Genomic DNA, 17,638 nt, shown 5'->3' with positions numbered 1-17,638 from the left:
GAACTATGGGGAGAACAAAGGACATCTAAGCTACAATAACATAACTATACATCACTAAAGATTTTCTTAATATTCACACAATAGTTATATTTTAATTGTGAGAGCCAATAATCTTCTTCTGTAGTCCTCCTCGCATTTGAACTTTTTACCTGTATCATCAGCCCATGCCTGGTGCTTCTTCAGTCTAACCTGGTTTTAGCTGGTTTTGTGGTTTGCAAGTTCCGTAAAAACTTGTTTTGCTCTTGATGGCATTTGTTAAGTCACTTGCTTTGCTATCTTGCTTTCTCTGCTATCTCGCTTGTTTTACCTGCACATCTTGTTCCAGTGCTGCTTGTGGTGAACCTTTCCTTGCACACCACTAAGGATTCCCTGCCACCCCGGTGTCCCAGCAGCTCCACGCCCAGCCAGGAGGAGCAGCAGTGTTGACAGGGCATCCCTCCAGATTTTGCCCCCACTGATGACACAGCTGGACACCTTGGGAGACTGTCTCAGGCTTTATTGTCCACCAAAATCCCAGGAGGGAGCAGAAAATCCTCCTGCAGACGCTGATTCTGGAGGCTCACAATGCTTCCTTGCTTCCGTGAGGTTCTGTCAAGTCCCAGTGAAACCTTGGTGCCATATTGTTCCATAGCCTCACACTGCCCTCCTGGCTTCCACAAGGTTCCTCTCTGACACACTGCAGCCTTGGCTCCATGAGGGTCTCTTGGCTTTCATGATGCTCCACTACATACCAAGGGGCATCTGTGGCTCATCTTGGGAGTGCTGCAAGATCAAAAAGTGAGAAATGAAACCCCAGAGATGAGAGCTCTTTTTCAGAGTAGTAATTGTTAATTAATGTTGATGAAGTTGATAGGGTCTTAATTTGAAGTGTTGGTCTATTGTTGAGTATTGGATGTTAGAGTTCTGATACTTGCCTTTGGTTGCCACTGTTAAGTGTTACTATCTTACCCTGTATTTGTATCCCTTTCCTTCAGGAACCACTTCCCCTGCTCCCCGAAGGATTTGCACCCGGCCTGAATTTAATGAGGGGCTGTTGGTATTATATGGACCCTCTCAAAAACAACAAACCAGCACATAAACTATGATTTTAACCTGGCAGCACCACAGGGAATCGCCCACTCTTGACCAGAGCTGGATTCCATCCTGTTACCATAACTTGAAGAGTACTCAGTCTGGATGACACCCCTAAACTACGAGCCAACATTGTCTTCCTAAGGACTCTCATGAGGATGGAAGCCCCAGCTCTGCCGAGAGACAAAGCTGCACTCCTCCTCCTCAGCGTCATCCTGTGGGAGCAGCGGTGCTGTGCGTGACCCCTCGAGTTCCCCACCCAGAGCTGTTTTTAATTAAGGCCTTTTTAAAGGAGCTGGTCTCCTGGCCCTGTTTATTACAGCTTGGGGACTCGTCCGGGATAGCCACACACATAGAGGACCAGGGAAGGGATGGCTGCCCACCCTATTGGGCCTCCTGGGACTAGTGACACAGAGGAGCGCTGGGACCTGGTAAGAACTGGTGACGGGAGTTGGAGGCGAGCAAGTGAGTAGTGAGTGAGATGGGGGCCAGCAGCTCGGACCCCCAGAGTGAGTGAGGACCTCCTAGTACTGCAGTTCCGGACTCCCACAAGGGGGCTGGCCAGGAACAGGGAAGCAAGAGAGGCCTAACAAGGCCCAGAGGAATGAGTGAGGCGTCTCTTGGAGACAGAAGGGCCCCCTCCTCGTGTGCAGTGGAGAGCCGTGTGAGTGGCACACAACAGGGGTAGGCCCCCCCTTTTCTTTTTTTTGTTGTTAGGCCTGGTAGGGGTGCAAGGGAGGGGCAACAGGGAGCCCCGTTAGACCTAACCCCACGGCCTAGGTGACTCTGGGCGTGCAGAGGCTTAAGATTTTGATGTAAGTCGCACGCATTGTAGGGGTGCAAGGGAGGGGAAAGAGGGAGCCCCGTTGGGACCTAATCCCAGGGAAGTGAGACAGTTGGGCCCAAGAGTGTGGGTGAGTTTCCTCTCCTTGTCCCAAGTGTGTGAGTGAATTCCCCATCCTTACCAGTGTGAAAGTGAAAGAATGTTTGAGCAGTAAAAGAATATTAAGTGTTGCATTCCCGTCTGGAGATTTCCATTCGGGTAGGGGCACCTTAAGATTTCAATTAAAAATCCAATTATTAAGTTATCAGTAAACATTGTGTTGCCTGTCTGTAGTTTTCCGTTCGGGTAGTGGCACCTCAGGATTTAAAAACCCAATTGGAGTCAGTATGGGAAAGTGTTTGAGTAAAAGAAGAAGATTCAGAAGGGAAGATGAGAAAAAAGAGAAAAAATATTCCCCCTGATAGCCCTCTTGGACAGATGCTAGATCAATGGGACACTTGGGAGGCCACGAAAGGCTTAGACAAAATAAAAATTATTCACTATTATATGGAAGTCTGGCCTAAGTTAAACCTACAGGGGGAGTGGCCATGGTATGGGACAAGATATCCATGGATATGTTCCCAATTAAATCAACACCTGAAAACCCGAGAAAGTCCCAATCTTGAGCAGTTAACATATGCTGCATGTTGGCAAAGGGATGCCACCAGCAATGAGGTTATAAAAATCTGTAAGCTACAAAAACAGGAAGAAAAGAATGAGAGGAGAGAAGAAACTAGTAAAAAGTAGGACCCCCTTGATTACTTACCTCCACCTCCTTTCCCTCCTATTTACCCGGCAATGCCCCATGTTCCTCTCCCAGATCCCCCAATTTTACTGCTGGCTCCTCCATCCCTGAAACCTGTAGCCGCACCGATCCCATCACCACCTCTGATTAATACTCCTATGACTAATACTCTTATCCTAACCCCAGCTCCCTCACCTGCTCCAAATACTTCTGTCCACCTCCCTCTAATCCGGCTATTTCCCCAGTCTCCGTCTCAACCCCTTCAACTGTCTCTCCAGCTCCACCCCCAGTGTCCCTTCCTGCGGGTTCAGTTTCTTCCCCCTTACCTACTGCTATAGCATTACCTCCTCCTAACTGGGAGGCGACCACCTCCATCTCTAACCCAGTCAGTATAAGTCAACTAGCCCCCACACCTCCTGTTTCTTCCCAGAAGGGTAACCTCACAGAGGGACCTTACTGTAATACAAGATCTAAAACATCTAAAGAGGAGAGTTTTTTTCCTCTTAGAGAAGTCTCCTTGGGTGGGATACGTGGGGGACTTGGGTTTGTGAATGCCCCACTAACAGCCACTGAAGTTCGAGGTTTTAAGAAGGAGTTAGTTTGGAACTGGGCAAAGCATCCTTAAAAAGGCGAACTCTAAAAGCAGTTCTGGTCCATGTGCAGTGGTGAGAGCACTGAACATGGAGGGAAGAAGTCACAAGGGCAGATGTTCTCTGAGCGGTGCCATGAGTGATATGAAAACACAAGAGGTTTCAGTTGTATTTCCGAGGGAAGCCTATGGTGCAAGGGGAGACTCTTCTCTCCATGATGGACTTAGAGTTGATTATTTGAGGAGTGGTGATGGACTGAAAGCTGATTATCTGAGACATGGTGACTGGGTGAAAATCTAAGGTTTTATTTCATGCTGTGGAGGAAATGGGGGGAGGAGGAGGAATGTATTTGGAGGGTTTTCATTCTTAGTTCTCTCTCTGTTCCTCTTTAGATATTGTAGTTAATAAGGTGGGGTTTTTTTTTCCCTTTATTGCTAAGTTGGAGCCTGCTTTGCTCTATTTTTCATCACATCTCACAGCAGCCACTAGGGAAAGTATGTTTTCATGGGGGCACTGGCATTGTGCCAGCATTAAACCATGACAACTATTAACATTATTTTGCAGTTAATGCTATTCTTAAGGAGGGAGGGAAATTGGGATATGAAGCATCATATGCGGATATATTTTTTACCCTCCGAAACCACCCAGAGTGGCAGAGAGACTGTGGGATTGTGCCACCACAAGATCCTCTTGTACTTGACCTCGAGAAGGAAAATAACAAAGACCTTAAAGGTAAATTAAAGTGATGTTGCTCAGCATGCGGCATTGGCCAACGGTACACTAGAAGAGATAAAATTCACCAGCTACCAGAACAGGATCTAACTGATTTGTTTAAGCCTCCCTGTTGATCATAGGAACAAGATGCAGACTCAGACAGACCCTCACTTCCCTAGATAGTCCTGTGTCTTCCTGCACCAGAAACAAGTCAGCTCCAGTGGTTGTGCAGGAACCTCTCTGGGAGGCAGTAGGGCCTAAGGGAAGGACACTGCTGATTAAGGCACCTTTTTCTACCACCAATTTAGAGGCATGGAAAAAGTTGCTAAAGATTATCAGAAAGACCCAGTAAGTGTATCCAAACACTTCCAGTTTATAGTAAAACAATACAATCCTGATTGGAATGACATACAGCTTTTGTTAGAATATATGACTGAAACAGAAAAGCAATTAATTCTAAAAACTACTGGGGATTTGGCTGAGGATTATTATAAAACCAAGGAGGAAGACATTATAGAATACCTCCCCCTCCAAGACCCAAAATGGGATGTGAACAGGTCTGCACACATGGAAAAATTACAGGCATACCAGGAATGGATTTCAAAAGGAATGGAAAGAGCCATTCCCAAAACCATAAATTGGCCCACATTATATGTAATCAAACAGGATTCCTCTGAGTCACCATCTGAATTCCTGGATCAAATGAGGGACGTGATGTGCCATAACACACTGCTGGATCCTGGGTCAGAGGTAGGAATACAACAACTAGTTTCTTTGTTTCTGGGCCAGTCTAGACGAGATATTAGGCGCAAGCTTCAAAAGCTGCATCCTACAGAAAGCAGGGACCTATAAGTGTTGCTGGATGAAGCATGGAGAGTTTTAGTGACAGGGAAGAAAAGTACAAGCAGAGACAAGGAAGAGTGGTGGTGGTCACCAGGGAGGAGGGCGAAAGAAAATGGGGACCACCCCGACAAGGCAAGGACCAATGTGTGTTATGCAAAAGGTTTGACCACCGGAAAAATGAATGTCCAGAAAAATCCAAGGATAAGGAGATAGTACAGAATAACCAGAAAAGGAGGATAACAAACCCTGTAGAAGAAGACTGATGTGACGTGGGGAATCCACCCTAGCGGATCCACTGATTGTAATGAAGCTAGGGAAAAAACAAAAGAAAGTAGAATTTTTGGTCAACACAGGGCAATGTATTAAGTTTTGAACAAAGATTTGATGCCCTTGGGAAATTATTATATTATGGTAAAAGGTGCAACTGGCCAAAGTGAAAGGGTGGTACTTTTGTGAACCCCTGAGATTCAAACTGGGAAAACAATGGGGCATCCACAAATTTCTGTATATACCTAACTCCCCAAAGGCACTTTTGGGAAGAGATTTATTAGAGCAATTGGAGGCAGTTATTAAATTTAAAAAAGGGAAGATTACTCCAGAGGTAAATGACCAGCAGTATATACAAATAATGAGCTTATCCCTAGCTAGTGTTTCTACAGAGAACAAAATCAGTGAAGAAATTACAGACCAGGTATATCCCAGGGTATGGGCCACTGATGTGCCCCAGAGAGCAAAGAATGCTCTGCCCATCAAAGTCAAGCTTAAAGAGGGATGGCAGCCAGTAAGAATCAAAGAGTACCCCCTGAAAAGGGAAGACAGGGAAGGAATTTGGCCAGTGGTAGAAAAATTTTTACAACTAGGATTGTTAAAGAAGTGTGAGTCTGATTTTAATACTCCCATATTACCTGTCTGTAAACCTGATGGGTTATATCGAGTGGTGTAGGACTTATGTGCTGTAAATAAAATAACTGAGGACCTCTATCCAGAGATGGCAAACCCATACACCTTGTTAACTGTATTGACATCTGAACTAACCTGGTTTACTGTTTTAGACCTGAAGGATGCCTGCTTTTGCCTCCCTCTCCATAAAGCCAGCCAAAAAATGTTTGCATTAGAATGGGAAAACCCCAAAAGTGGGTGTAAAACCCAGCTTACTTGGACTGTATTACCCCAAGGATTCAAGAACTGTCCCACTATATTCAGCAATCAATGAGCAAAAGATCTTGAGACCTGGGATGTCCCATTGGAAGAAGGGAAGATGTTACAATACGTAGATGATATCCTGATGGCCATCAAAACAAAGGAGGCTAGCCTGACCTGGATGGTGAGTCTGCTAAACTTCTTGGTACTGGGTATCTAAGAAGAAGGCCTAAGTATTGCAGCAGGCAGTAATTTATCTAGGTTATGACATTAGTGCTGGACAAAAAACTCTAAGATGAGCCCAAAAAGAGTCAATATGCCAAATGTCAGGGCCACAAACAGTGAAAGAGTTACAAACCCTTTTAGGGTGGTGCCAGCTGTGGATCTACAACTATGGACTGCTGATTAAACCCCTATATGTGCTGACAACCACTGAATGAAAGAACCTTCAGTGGAACAAAGGAGCTATACAAGCCTTTGAGTCACTAAAAAAGGCTCTGATGTCAGCTCCAGCCTTGGAACTCCAGATGTGAGTAAACTGTTTTTTTCTCTTTTCCCATGAAAGGCAGGGGATTGCCCTAGGAATCTTGGCACAGGATCTGAGCCAGTATTGCCGAGCAGTGACTTACTTTTCCTAACAACGCAAGTGCAAAAGGTTGGCCTGGATGTTTGTGAGCGGTCACAGCCACTAAACATCCAGGAGGCCTGAAAATTTACCCTGGGCCAGACAATGACCACGCTAGTGTCTCATACAGTATCTGCAGTACTAGAAATGAAAGGTGGGCATTGGTTTTCCCAACAAAGATTTTTGAGATATCAGGCTACAATGGTAGAACAAGACAATGTGGAAATTGTGGTAAGTAACATTGTCAATCCAGCCTCTTTCCTCAGCAGAAATACAAGGGAACCAGCACATCATGACTGTCTGGAAACCATCAGAGTGATATATTTAAGCTGTCCAGACCTGAAAGATAGTTCTGTGGAGAACATGGAAAACTGGTTCATGGATGGAAGCAGTTATGTCCTAAGTGGTAAAAGACACACTAGATATGCCATTACCACCAGCCAAGAAATAATAGAGTCAGGACCTTTGCCCATCAATACCTCTGCACAAAAGACAGAGATAATTGCTCTAACTCATGCCTTGGAACTGGTGCAAGGCAAAACTGTGAATATCTATACAGACTCAAAGTATACTTTTGGAGTTGTATGTGCACATGGAGCAATCTGGAAGGAAAGCGGATCATTAAATTCACAGGGCAAAAACATTAAACATGCAGAAGAGATCCTGAAACTGTTGGAGGCACTCCAGCTCCCTGAGAAAGTGGCAATCATGGACATCAAAGCACTCCAAAAAGTAAGTTAGGAACTGGAAAAAGGAAATTAACTGGTGGACAGAGAGGCAAAACAGGCAGCCAAGAGAGAGGTAAAATCTCCCTAGAAGGTGAGCCAAAATATACCAAAGAGGATCAAAGCCTCATTTCTGACCTAGACAGGTCATTTAATAAAGAAGGGTGGGCTCTTACCCCACAAGGGCAACTGATCATTCCCTCCTATTTAATATGGCCTTTGGTTGTGGAAGAACACAAGAAAAGGCACTGGGGAGCAGATGCCCTACACCAATTCCTACTTAGAGAAATTATAGCTAGAAATTACATGTCACTGTGAAACACACGACTCTGCAATGTGATCTTTGCCTCCAGACTAATCCCAAAAATACACCCAAACCAAAATTAGGCCAAATTGGGAAAGGCAATGGGCCTGGGCACCAGTGTGAGATTGATTTTATGGAACTCCCAGGAAAAGGGGGGAATAGATATTTACCGATACTAACTGATACCTTTTCAGGTTGGCCAGAGGCATTCACTACCAGAACAGCCAAGGTTTGGGAGGTAAATAGAATACTAATACAGGAAATACTGCTCTTTGGAGTTCCATCAACTATGTCTAAGAGGACACAGAGGACATAAGAGGACTAAAAGGATTAAGAGGACCACTTTTACCTCAAAAATAGTGCAGCAAATCAGCTGACATTTGGGTATTGATTGGCAGCTTCATATCCCATATCGCCCTCAGTCAAGTGGACAGGTAGAAAAGATGAACCACTTAGTCCAATAGCAGATTGTGAAATTAGGACAAGAAACAAACTTGGCCTGGCCTCAGTCTTCCTCTAGCACTCTTGTGCATACCAACTAGGCCAAGGGGAAAAGAAAGACTGAGCCCTTTTGAAATCTTGTATGGGAGACCTTATGGAATATGAAAAAGGGTGTCCACACAAGCTGAGGATGAAATTATGACCTCCTACATAGTGGTGTTAGGCAAACAATTCAACAAAATTGAGAAATGTGGTTGGGACTTGAAGCAGGGGTTTAGATAGGCCTGTGCATAACATCCAGCTTGGAGATTGTGTGTATGTAAAGACACTCACAGAAAAAACTCTGGAACCACAGTGGGAGAGACCATTCCAAGTGCTCCTCACTTCCTTCACATCAGTCAAGATCAAGGAGCGAGCATCATGGGTACATCACACCAGAATCAAAAAGGCTCCACAGTCTCCTTGAAAGGTCACACAAGTACATCCTAGAAAGCTACTCTTTACATGATTCTCATCTTAATCAAAAGATGTGCAAATATGGGAAAAAACAAAAGATGTAATACCACTGCAAACTTTCAATGGCACCACCACTGTTAAAAGGTTGTGGGGAGGATTGTATGAGTCTACAGGTATGATTGTTACTGGAAATGCTACAAACTTTTTAGGGAAAGTATTATATGATACAACAAAATATATGGGCCCATAGGTTCAACAGAGGTTGGTAAAAAATGCTTAATTAACTGTACAGTTTCTGAATTCTCATTGAAAGCCAAGAATGCGGGGGTGTGCAATTTCTACACAATAACACAAATTTATTTAAATAAAGTCAAGGATCTTGATGAAAACATAACAAAAAATGAAAAGCCCCAACATAAAGAGGAGCTCCAACCTCTAATTGCCAAAATAGGGCCTTATGCCATTAAAAATATGGCAATTTAAAAGCTATTGATTAACCCAGAATGGTCCCTGAAGTGAGTTGAAATGGCAGTGCAGTTGAGTGCTTCTAACATCTGGTCAGAATATTCTCCATTCCTTAAGACTTTCTTCAGGGAATGCACAAATTGGCTACTGAAACTTATGCCCCATACAATTTGAAGGAAGAAAAACCTTACAGGGGTGCTGGGAACAGGACTGGGGGTTTTAAATACAACAGATGCAGAAGGATTAATGAACAGATTAGCTGTAACAGGCAGCAATCTAGTTAAATTATAAAAACCTCTACAGTCTTCCTTACTAGCATTAGGCACTAGCCAATGGAAATTATCTAAATTATTACCAGGGTGGGAAAATATGGAGGAATGGGATCATGAGTTAACAATAACTGCACTAAATACATTCCAAGACAATGTTTCTTTAAAACATTCTCAGCTGTTTACAGGAACAACTATGGATGCAATCAATCACTGCCTCAATTACACAAGAGAGAGGGGAGGGCACCTTCCCCACTGAGATCCAAAGGATTGTCTGGGACAATGCTACTGAGGTAGAGAGCTTGGTGGAGTCCTGGTGGACTGGAATATCACTTACGAGCCTGCCACTAGCATAGTGACTGCTTTCATGTTGACCATTCATAATGCCTCAATACACATGATTCACCTCACCATTGCCTTAGGATTGAACCATGACAAAACCGTGTTATATCCTTCTAAACACAGAACTTGGGCACGAAAGACTAAAGGGAAGTGGCAAACTGTAAATATAGATTCTTGTATTGCAAGGGAACAACTAGGATTCATTTGTGAAAGCAACACCATAGATGAACAAGACATTTGCCTAGATACTGAACAGAGTATCTGTCATTTTGAGCTTCATCCAGTTAACCAAACAACTATGCTTGTGTATACAGGCCAAGGCTGTGAATGTCTAAGAACAGCATGCCCCACCATAGTGATAGATAATTTCAACTATGATGTATAACCATTCTAACCTTTGTATCTTCAATTTTGTCAAAATGTGTGGGGGTGATTTTTCTTATCAGACAATAGTTTTGTCATATCAATATGCAAAAACTATAGTTTTTACTATAGTTCAGGAGCTATTACCCACACCCATTGGGGTAAACCTTACTCTAGTAAAACAATTATTAAGACATGAAGACCTAGGGAACATTCTCAAAGAAGTAAAGGAGACTGGAAAGATAATTTTCATGACAGTCCACCATGATGCTGAAGAGATAGGGAAAGTTTTAAGACAAATAAGGGATGATATGACAGGGCACACCGTTGGTGGGAAGTACTTTTTGGATGATCCCCTGTGGATGCTTGTTGCGGCGAACCACCCGTATGTGAGGACACAAGCCTTGACTCCATTTTGCTCAGAACTCTGATTTTTATGTTATATATTATATTAAAATACTAGAATAAAACTATACTAAAAGAACAGAGAGAGAAGAAGATCAGAAGGCTACAAAGAACAAGAATAGAACAGGAAAAGAATGCATAACAAAATCTTGTGACTGCTCACAGCCTTGGCACGGGTGGCTGTGATTGGTCACTAATTGAAAACAATCCACATGGACCAATGGAAGATGCACCCATTGCATTCCACAGCAGCAGATAGTTATTGTTTACATTTCTTTCCTGAGGCTCTCAGCTCCTCAGGATGGGAAAAATCCTAGCAAAGGATTTTTCATAAAATATCATGGCTACAGATGCTGACAGTCTGGTCAGAGAGAAAGTCAGATAAACTTTCCCAGGCATGACTCTGGGGAGAAAGCTCAGAGAAATAATTAAAACAATCTTTAATCTTTGCAGCTGGTGTTTTGAATTTGTTGTTTACTTGTAAGATGTTTACAATAAGGGTGTTGTTCCTAATTAGCCAATTATATGAGAGGTGTTGATTGAGGACCAATCAGGTCCAGCTTTGTCAGAACAGTCTGTAAAAGAATATGATGGCTAATAAACCAGGCATTTGCCTTCTGACCACATAAGAGTCTGTGTTGCTTTCTTCAGCTGTCCCAAATACAACAATGACAGTCCCCTATCACCACTGGGATCTTAAATATGTTGTGTCATCCTATAATAGTGTTTTTAGTTTTAGTTTGCATTAAGTCTAGTTTTATTATCATTTATGCTTATTTGAATTGTTAGGATAATGAAATATATAAATGTAACAATTGCAATGCTTGAAGCACACGAAAACACAAAAATATCACGGTATCACCTAGAAGGAAAAATAATTGCCTATCGTTTAGAAAAGGGGGCATTGATATAGGCTTAAACAGACTATAGTTGGCTGTGTAATCAAGGATTAAACAGGCTATAGTTTACAGTGTAATCAAGAATAGATGCTCCTTTTCCTATACTGCTGTGTAATCAAGAGCAGATGGTCCTCTTTCCTATACCTTAAGGCATCTTGCCTATTGTTTAAGACTGAACAAGTGCTCGAAAAACTGGTAAAAATTGCATCTGTGATTTGGACCATGGCAAGAAGCCTTGGAGAATTGCCAGATGTGAAGAGTGCTAAAAGAGCACAAGCACAGAACAATAAAAGATGATTAACATACAAAGTGAGAACAGACAGGGATAGGCTATGAATATGTATAGATGATTATAAATATGTATGAGCTTAAGTGTATATAATACAGAGCATCTGCTCTGCTGGACACATACGTCTTTGATGAAGTGATTCCTCATGTGTCCAGTGCTGAATAAACAAACATACCTACTTCACTGACCTAATGGTTGTGGAATTTCTATTTCCACGTGTCAGCCCTTTGGTTCCATGGGCCCCACAGTGTCACAGGAGTTTCTTTGGTTGTCTGAGGTTCTTTAGCGTCACAATGGATATTTGGTTCCATGGGGCCCCACAGTGTCATAGGACTTTCCTTGTTTCCATGTGCCACAAAGTGTCACAGTCATCTCCTTTTTCCTGCAGCAACCATCAGCAATCCCCACTGCCAGAGCCAAATGCCTGGGAAGACGGAGACAGGGAGGACATTTGGAGTGATGGATTTTGACTTCCCAGGTCACATTGACGTGGGGTGGGGCCCTGCTGTCCTAGAGATGGCTGAACACTGGCCTGGCCATGGGAAGGGGTAAGAGACAACAACCTCTGACCATGGAACTACAACAACAGAGAGGTCAGGCAGAAGTCTGGATTTAAAGACTGTCACCAGCACAGGAAACATCAATTTGAGAGGAAATATGTGAGCTAATATCTACAAATAATTTGGTGAGTAAAGGGATGAGTGTTAATATCTTTGAAATGGGTTGTAATATTTCTACTGACTTTGGGCAGCAGGTTTGTTACCAGGTGCAGACAACGTGACTCCTGAAACAGACAAGGGTCTGCACAAGCCTGAACTTTGAGGGGAAATGCCAGGTTCAAGGAAGAATATGGGGTAGGCAGGTCAGGAAGGCTGTGCCTTCTCAGTACCTTGGCCAATGGGGAAAGGAAGAGGGCAGCATGCAGCCAGGAGTTTAGGATAAAAGGAGGCTGCACCCTTGGAAACCTCAAGAGAGAAAACCCTGCAGGCATGTGCCCCAGTGAAATCTCTCCCTTTATGCAAATAAAGTTGAAGGACTCCTCTGTGTCATTTTTGGACATAAATCTCTGGCGTTTGTGGGTTTTCCTGGCAGTGACAACATGGAATCTCATGGAAGCAAGTGTCCAGAGTTTCATGGCACAGACTCACAGAGTGCTGGAGACCATTATCACAATGGGAACACATGGAACAAAGGCTCCAGAGGAACACAGCAGGGTCTCATGGAAAGCAAGAGAGCATCCTGATGGAATGGAAACTCATGGAACCAAGTGTCCACTGTTTTACAGCAGGGCCTCATGGAATGCTGGAGACCATTGTAGCACAACTGGGCCTCATGGAACTAAGAAGATTGCTGTGGTACAATGGAATCTCAAGGAAACAAGGGTCAGTTGTTAACCCCAGGCTCTGCTTTGACCACCTGGGGCGTCATGGGACACAGGTGCCACTGGGACATTGCCAGGTCTAGTAGAAACAAGACTCCATTCTTGCACAGCAAGGCCTCATGACACCCAGGACAGCAGTGTGACACAATGACATCTTGGGGAACCACGTGTCAACTGCAAACACAACGGGGCCTCATGGAAGCCAGGTGCCACTTGGATAGTGCCAGGGCAGGTGGAAATCAGTGTCCATCGTGACACAGCACAGCACCTTGGAACTCAACAAACCATTGGGACAACATGAAATCTCATGCATCCAAGGCTCTACTTTGGCAAAGTGGGGCCCATAGGACACAGGTGCCACCAGGACATTGCCAGCTCTTGTGGAACCCAGTGTCCATTGTGAGAGAGTGCAGCCTCAAGGAAATGTGGACCACTGTGACGCAATGGAGTCTCATGGAAGCAAGTGTCAATTGTGAATGCAGCATGGCCTCATTGAACCCAGGGGCAACTGGGACCATGCTGTGGCTCATAGAAGCAAGGGGCCATGTGACACAGCGGGGCTTCTTGGAACCCAGGAGAACATTGTGGGCCCATGGATTCTCATAGAAGCAAAGTGCGACATCACAATGGTCTCCTGGCTTTCGTGAGACCCCTCTTCATAACAATTCAGACTTGTTTCTGTGAGATTCTATTGTGCCACAATTCTCTCCTGGCTTCAATAAGGCTGTGCTGTGTTTACAATTGATACTTGGCTCCCCAGGATTCCATGGCGTCACTCTGCTCTCTTGTGATTTGAGGCTGTGCTGTGTTACAATGGACGCTTGCTTCCACCAAGGCTGGAGATGTCCCAGTGGCACCAGGCTTCCATGAGACCCTGCCGTGTCACAATGGACCCTTGGTTCCCTGAGATTCCATTGTGGCACAGTGCTTTCCTAGATCCTATGAGGCCCTGCTGTGCAATAATGGAGACTTGTTTCTCCTAGGCCTGGAAATATTTCTGTGCCCCTTATGTTCCATGCGTCCCTCTCTGTCAAAATTTACCCTTGGCTCCATTGCGTAACAATGGTTCCCATGTTTCTATGATCTTCCCTGTGTCTCAAGGGACACTTGATTCCATAAGAGCTGGCAATGTTCCAGGAGCACCTGTCTTGTATTTGGCCCTTTTGTCAAAATAATGGTTCCATGAGATTTCACTTTGTCACAATGTTTTCCTTGGTTTCCTTAGAAGCTGTTATGTTCACAATTGACCCTTGGTTCTTTGAGACTTGATTACATTACAGTGGTGTCCTTGGTTTCATAAAATCCACATTTGTCACAATGGAGCCTTGGTTTCAGGATATTCCATTGCAACACAATGGTCTCACCACTTTATGAGGTTGCTCTGTGAAACAGTGGACACTTGGTTCCATGAGATTGTTGGGTAAAAGTGTTCCATTAGGCCAGCCTCTGTCACTATGGACACTTGCTTGCACAAGCCTTGGAAATGTCCCATCAGCACCTGGGCTCCATCAGGCCCTGCTGTGTTGACAATTTACCTGTTGTTCCAGGACATTCCATTGCCTCACAATGGTCTGCTTGGTGCCATGAGGCCCTTCTGTGTCACAACAGAGCCTTGGTTCCGTGAGTTTCCATTGGGTCACAGCGGTCTCCTGTGTTCCATTAGGCCTAGCTCTGTCACTGTGGACACTTGATTCCATGGGCAGTGGCAATGTTTACAGTGGCACCCCACAGTCTTACAAGTGACAGTTTGTTCCATGACATTCCATGGAGGCACAACAGTCACTTGGGTTCCATGCAGGTGCCCGGGGAGAAGGAGCTCAGCCCAAATATCCTAGGGGTTCCTGGGCTGGTGTTTTCTGGGGAGAAATCTTTGGATCTTGCAGGACTCCAAAGCTGAGCCACGGATGCCTCTTGGGATGTAGTGGAGCATTGTGAAAGCCAAGAGACCTTCGTGGAGCCAAGGCTGTAGTGGGTCACAGAGGGACCTCCTGGAAGCCAGGAGACCCTCATGGAGCCAAGGCTGCAGTGTGTCAGAGAGGAACCTTGTGGAAGCCAGGAGGGCAGTGTGAGGCTATGGAACAATATGGCACCAAGGTTTCACTGGGACTTGACAGAACCTCACGGAAGCAAGGAAGCATTGTGAGCCTCCAGAATCAGCGTCTGCAGGAGGATTTTCTGCTCCCTCCTGGGATTTTGGTGGACAATAAAGCCTGAGACAGTCTCCCAAGGTGTCCAGCCGTATCATCAGTGGGGGCAAAATCTGGAGGGATGCCCTGTCAACCCTGCTGCTCCTCCTGGCTGGGCGTGGAGCTGCTGGGACACCGGGGTGGCAGGGAATCCTTAGTGGTGTGCAAGGAAAGGTTCACCACAAGCAGCACTGGAACAAGATGTGCAGGTAAAACAAGCGAGATAGCAGAGAAAGCAAGATAGCAAAGCAAGTGACTTAACAAATGCCATCAAGAGCAAGATAGCAAGTTTTTACGGAACTTGCAAACCACAAAACCAGCTAAAACCAGGTTAGACTGAAGAAGCACTAGGCATGGGCTGATGATACAGGTAAAAAGTTCAAATGTGAGGAGGACTACAGAAACCTTCATCAAAGGACCACCGGAAGAAAAGAAGATGCATGCACTGAAGCAGCAAATGGTTGTAAAACCATCACACAGCTTTATGCAAATGTGAGTATGCCAATGAAATGTGGTAACTGGCTTTTAAAATGTAACTGAAGGCCAAAGAAGATTGAGTGGGTTTTTGCCAGAGAGATCTCCCTCACTTCCAGTGCTGAATAGAGAAATCCCTGCTCTGACTGTAGTATGATTTTCTTGCCCAATTTGTCCCACTCCACCTTTCCCTCCCCTCTCCTCCCCTTTTGCAGCATTCCCCCAGTCCACAGCCTCCTCCCAGCTCATTTTGGGGGGTCCCATCCCCCTCTTTTCCCCCACTCTTCCACTCCTTCCTCATTGTTCCCCCAATCCCCAGTCCCCTCCCCCATGTTTGGTTTTGGAGGTTCCAGGCCCCTCCTGCTCAGTTTGGGGGTCCCGACCCCTCTTTGATTTAATATGGGGCCGCCATCTCCCTTCTCACTGTGCCCCACACTCACCCCGCAGTCAGGGGGCTCCCAGCACCACCAGTACGGCCCCAGCTGTCCCCACATGCCCTATCCCCATCTCCAGGGTCATCTCCCCCCTTCCCAAATTCCGCTCTCGGGGAGCGCTGCGGATGCGCCTGTCAACTGGAGTCAGAGCCACAACAGGCGCTGAGCCCTGAAAATCGCCAGGTTGGGCCACTGCGCCAAGTTTCCGCCTGGCAACTGGTTCGTCATCAGGACCGCGCATTCTGATTGGCCAGGATCTGTTTTGGGGTGGGGACGGGAGGAACTGGGGACCCCCAGGAATCCCCCGGGTTTGGGTGTATGGGGAGGGTCCCTGGAGCCGTTTGGAACCCTCAAAAATTGGCTGGAAGCAGCAGGAGCCGCCCCAAAAAGGGATTGAAGGGTCCAGTCCAGGAATGGGGAAGGGTCTGGGGATGGGTCCGATCTGGATTGAGGTGGTCTGGGATTGAGGGAGTGTAAGAGACGGTGTGAAGTTCTCCTCATTTGCCTCATGACTGTCCCCAGGACAGACATCAGGACCCTGAGGACCCCGATTGGAATTCTGGCCTGCCGGTGGTGGATGAATGCCAAAAATCCTGAAGCCCCTGAGTAGAATTCTGGCCTACCAAGTGATTATTCACAGCTGTCTAAAGTGACTTCTAGCACGGCCTGGTAAGGGGGGCGATGTGCCCTATATGCTTGCACCTGCTTCACAACAATAGCCCAGGAATTGTCCCACCTCTTAGCCAGATGAACTTGCTGGGGCAACTTTGGTAGCCCCCCATGGAAAATCCTTCATCTGCTCCACTACCACCATGATGGACGGAGATTGAAGCCCCCTCCCAAGGACTGAGACTGAGATCCCTGTAATCATGACACAGGGGTGCTGGCCTGACTGAAGTGGGATGCCTGCTAAGTGTTGCCTGCAGATGTGTTCACTGGACCTAGACTGGTTTCCCATAGAAACCAGTCCTGAAACAACGGATCCCACTCACTGCTGATAGTGACTTACCCTGCTGAGAACACGGACTTTCCAGACCTATCTTCAATACCTTTTCCCCCACTCAGTGATTTCAAGATCTGTTCCCTCCCCAACAATGGACTATAACAGAACCTTGAGTTAACCAGGACTTTTGAGATCTCCCCGACGTGACTAGGCGAACTCCATCGGCTGGACTACAAAGACTTGGTTTCTCTATGTTTGGTAGCTATCCTCCCTCCCTCTTTTCCCCTTCCTTTCCCTTTCCCTTTCCCTTTCCCTTTCCCTTTCCCTTTCCCTCCCTCCCTCCATTCCTTCCATCCATCCATCCCACATTTGCTGTGGTCATTGAATAAAGGTGCATTTGTTTTTGATTGATACTGCAATTCCCTTTCTGTGTTGTGTTTTTTGCACTCCAAGATCGGTTGGTGACCATTAGTGGGCTGGGATGTCTCCCCTTCCCGAGCCTGATCCTGTTCCCATTCCTGATCCCGCTCCCAATCCCAATGCCACCACTTTTTCCAGGGAATGGCTCTGATCTTAATCCCGACCACAAACCTGAGGAGGTCAAAGACCCCAAATCCTGGGGTCAAACCCCCCTGACCCCAAATCCTGAGAGTTCCAACGCTGGGGGGGAGGCCAAACATCCCTAAACCCAAACTCTGGGATATCCTCACC

The 17,638-nt window shown here is 45.6% G+C and overlaps 2 long non-coding RNA genes across 6 annotated transcripts; one reads left to right on the top strand and one right to left on the bottom strand.

Annotated features, from left to right (window-relative positions):
• Positions 1-481: 481 nt before the first annotated feature.
• LOC135292593 (uncharacterized) lies at positions 482-14,560 on the bottom strand. Of its 3 annotated transcripts, none has more exons than XR_010354817.1 (3): positions 14,426-14,560; positions 11,633-11,933; positions 482-762 (listed from the first exon to the last, which is right to left on the bottom strand). It is a non-coding gene; the product is annotated as an uncharacterized LOC135292593 (long non-coding RNA). The 3 variants fall into 3 exon arrangements; XR_010354818.1 differs by lacking the exon at positions 14,426-14,560 and adding an exon at positions 14,255-14,417; XR_010354819.1 differs by lacking the exon at positions 14,426-14,560 and having other exon boundaries at positions 11,698-11,857.
• On the top strand, positions 11,856-17,023 carry LOC135292596 (uncharacterized). 3 transcript variants are annotated; one of them, XR_010354825.1, is made up of 4 exons: positions 11,856-11,987; positions 12,099-12,194; positions 14,438-15,568; positions 16,507-17,023. It is a non-coding gene; the product is annotated as an uncharacterized LOC135292596 (long non-coding RNA). The 3 variants fall into 3 exon arrangements; XR_010354823.1 differs by having other exon boundaries at positions 12,602-15,568; XR_010354824.1 differs by having other exon boundaries at positions 12,264-15,568.
• Positions 17,024-17,638: the final 615 nt, after the last annotated feature.

This window comes from Passer domesticus, unplaced genomic scaffold, assembly GCF_036417665.1.
Source record: "Passer domesticus isolate bPasDom1 unplaced genomic scaffold, bPasDom1.hap1 HAP1_SCAFFOLD_37, whole genome shotgun sequence".
Taxonomy (NCBI): Eukaryota; Metazoa; Chordata; class Aves; order Passeriformes; family Passeridae; genus Passer; species Passer domesticus.
The sequence above is the reverse complement of the archived record's forward strand: the minus strand, read 5'-3'. Positions and strand labels throughout refer to the sequence as shown.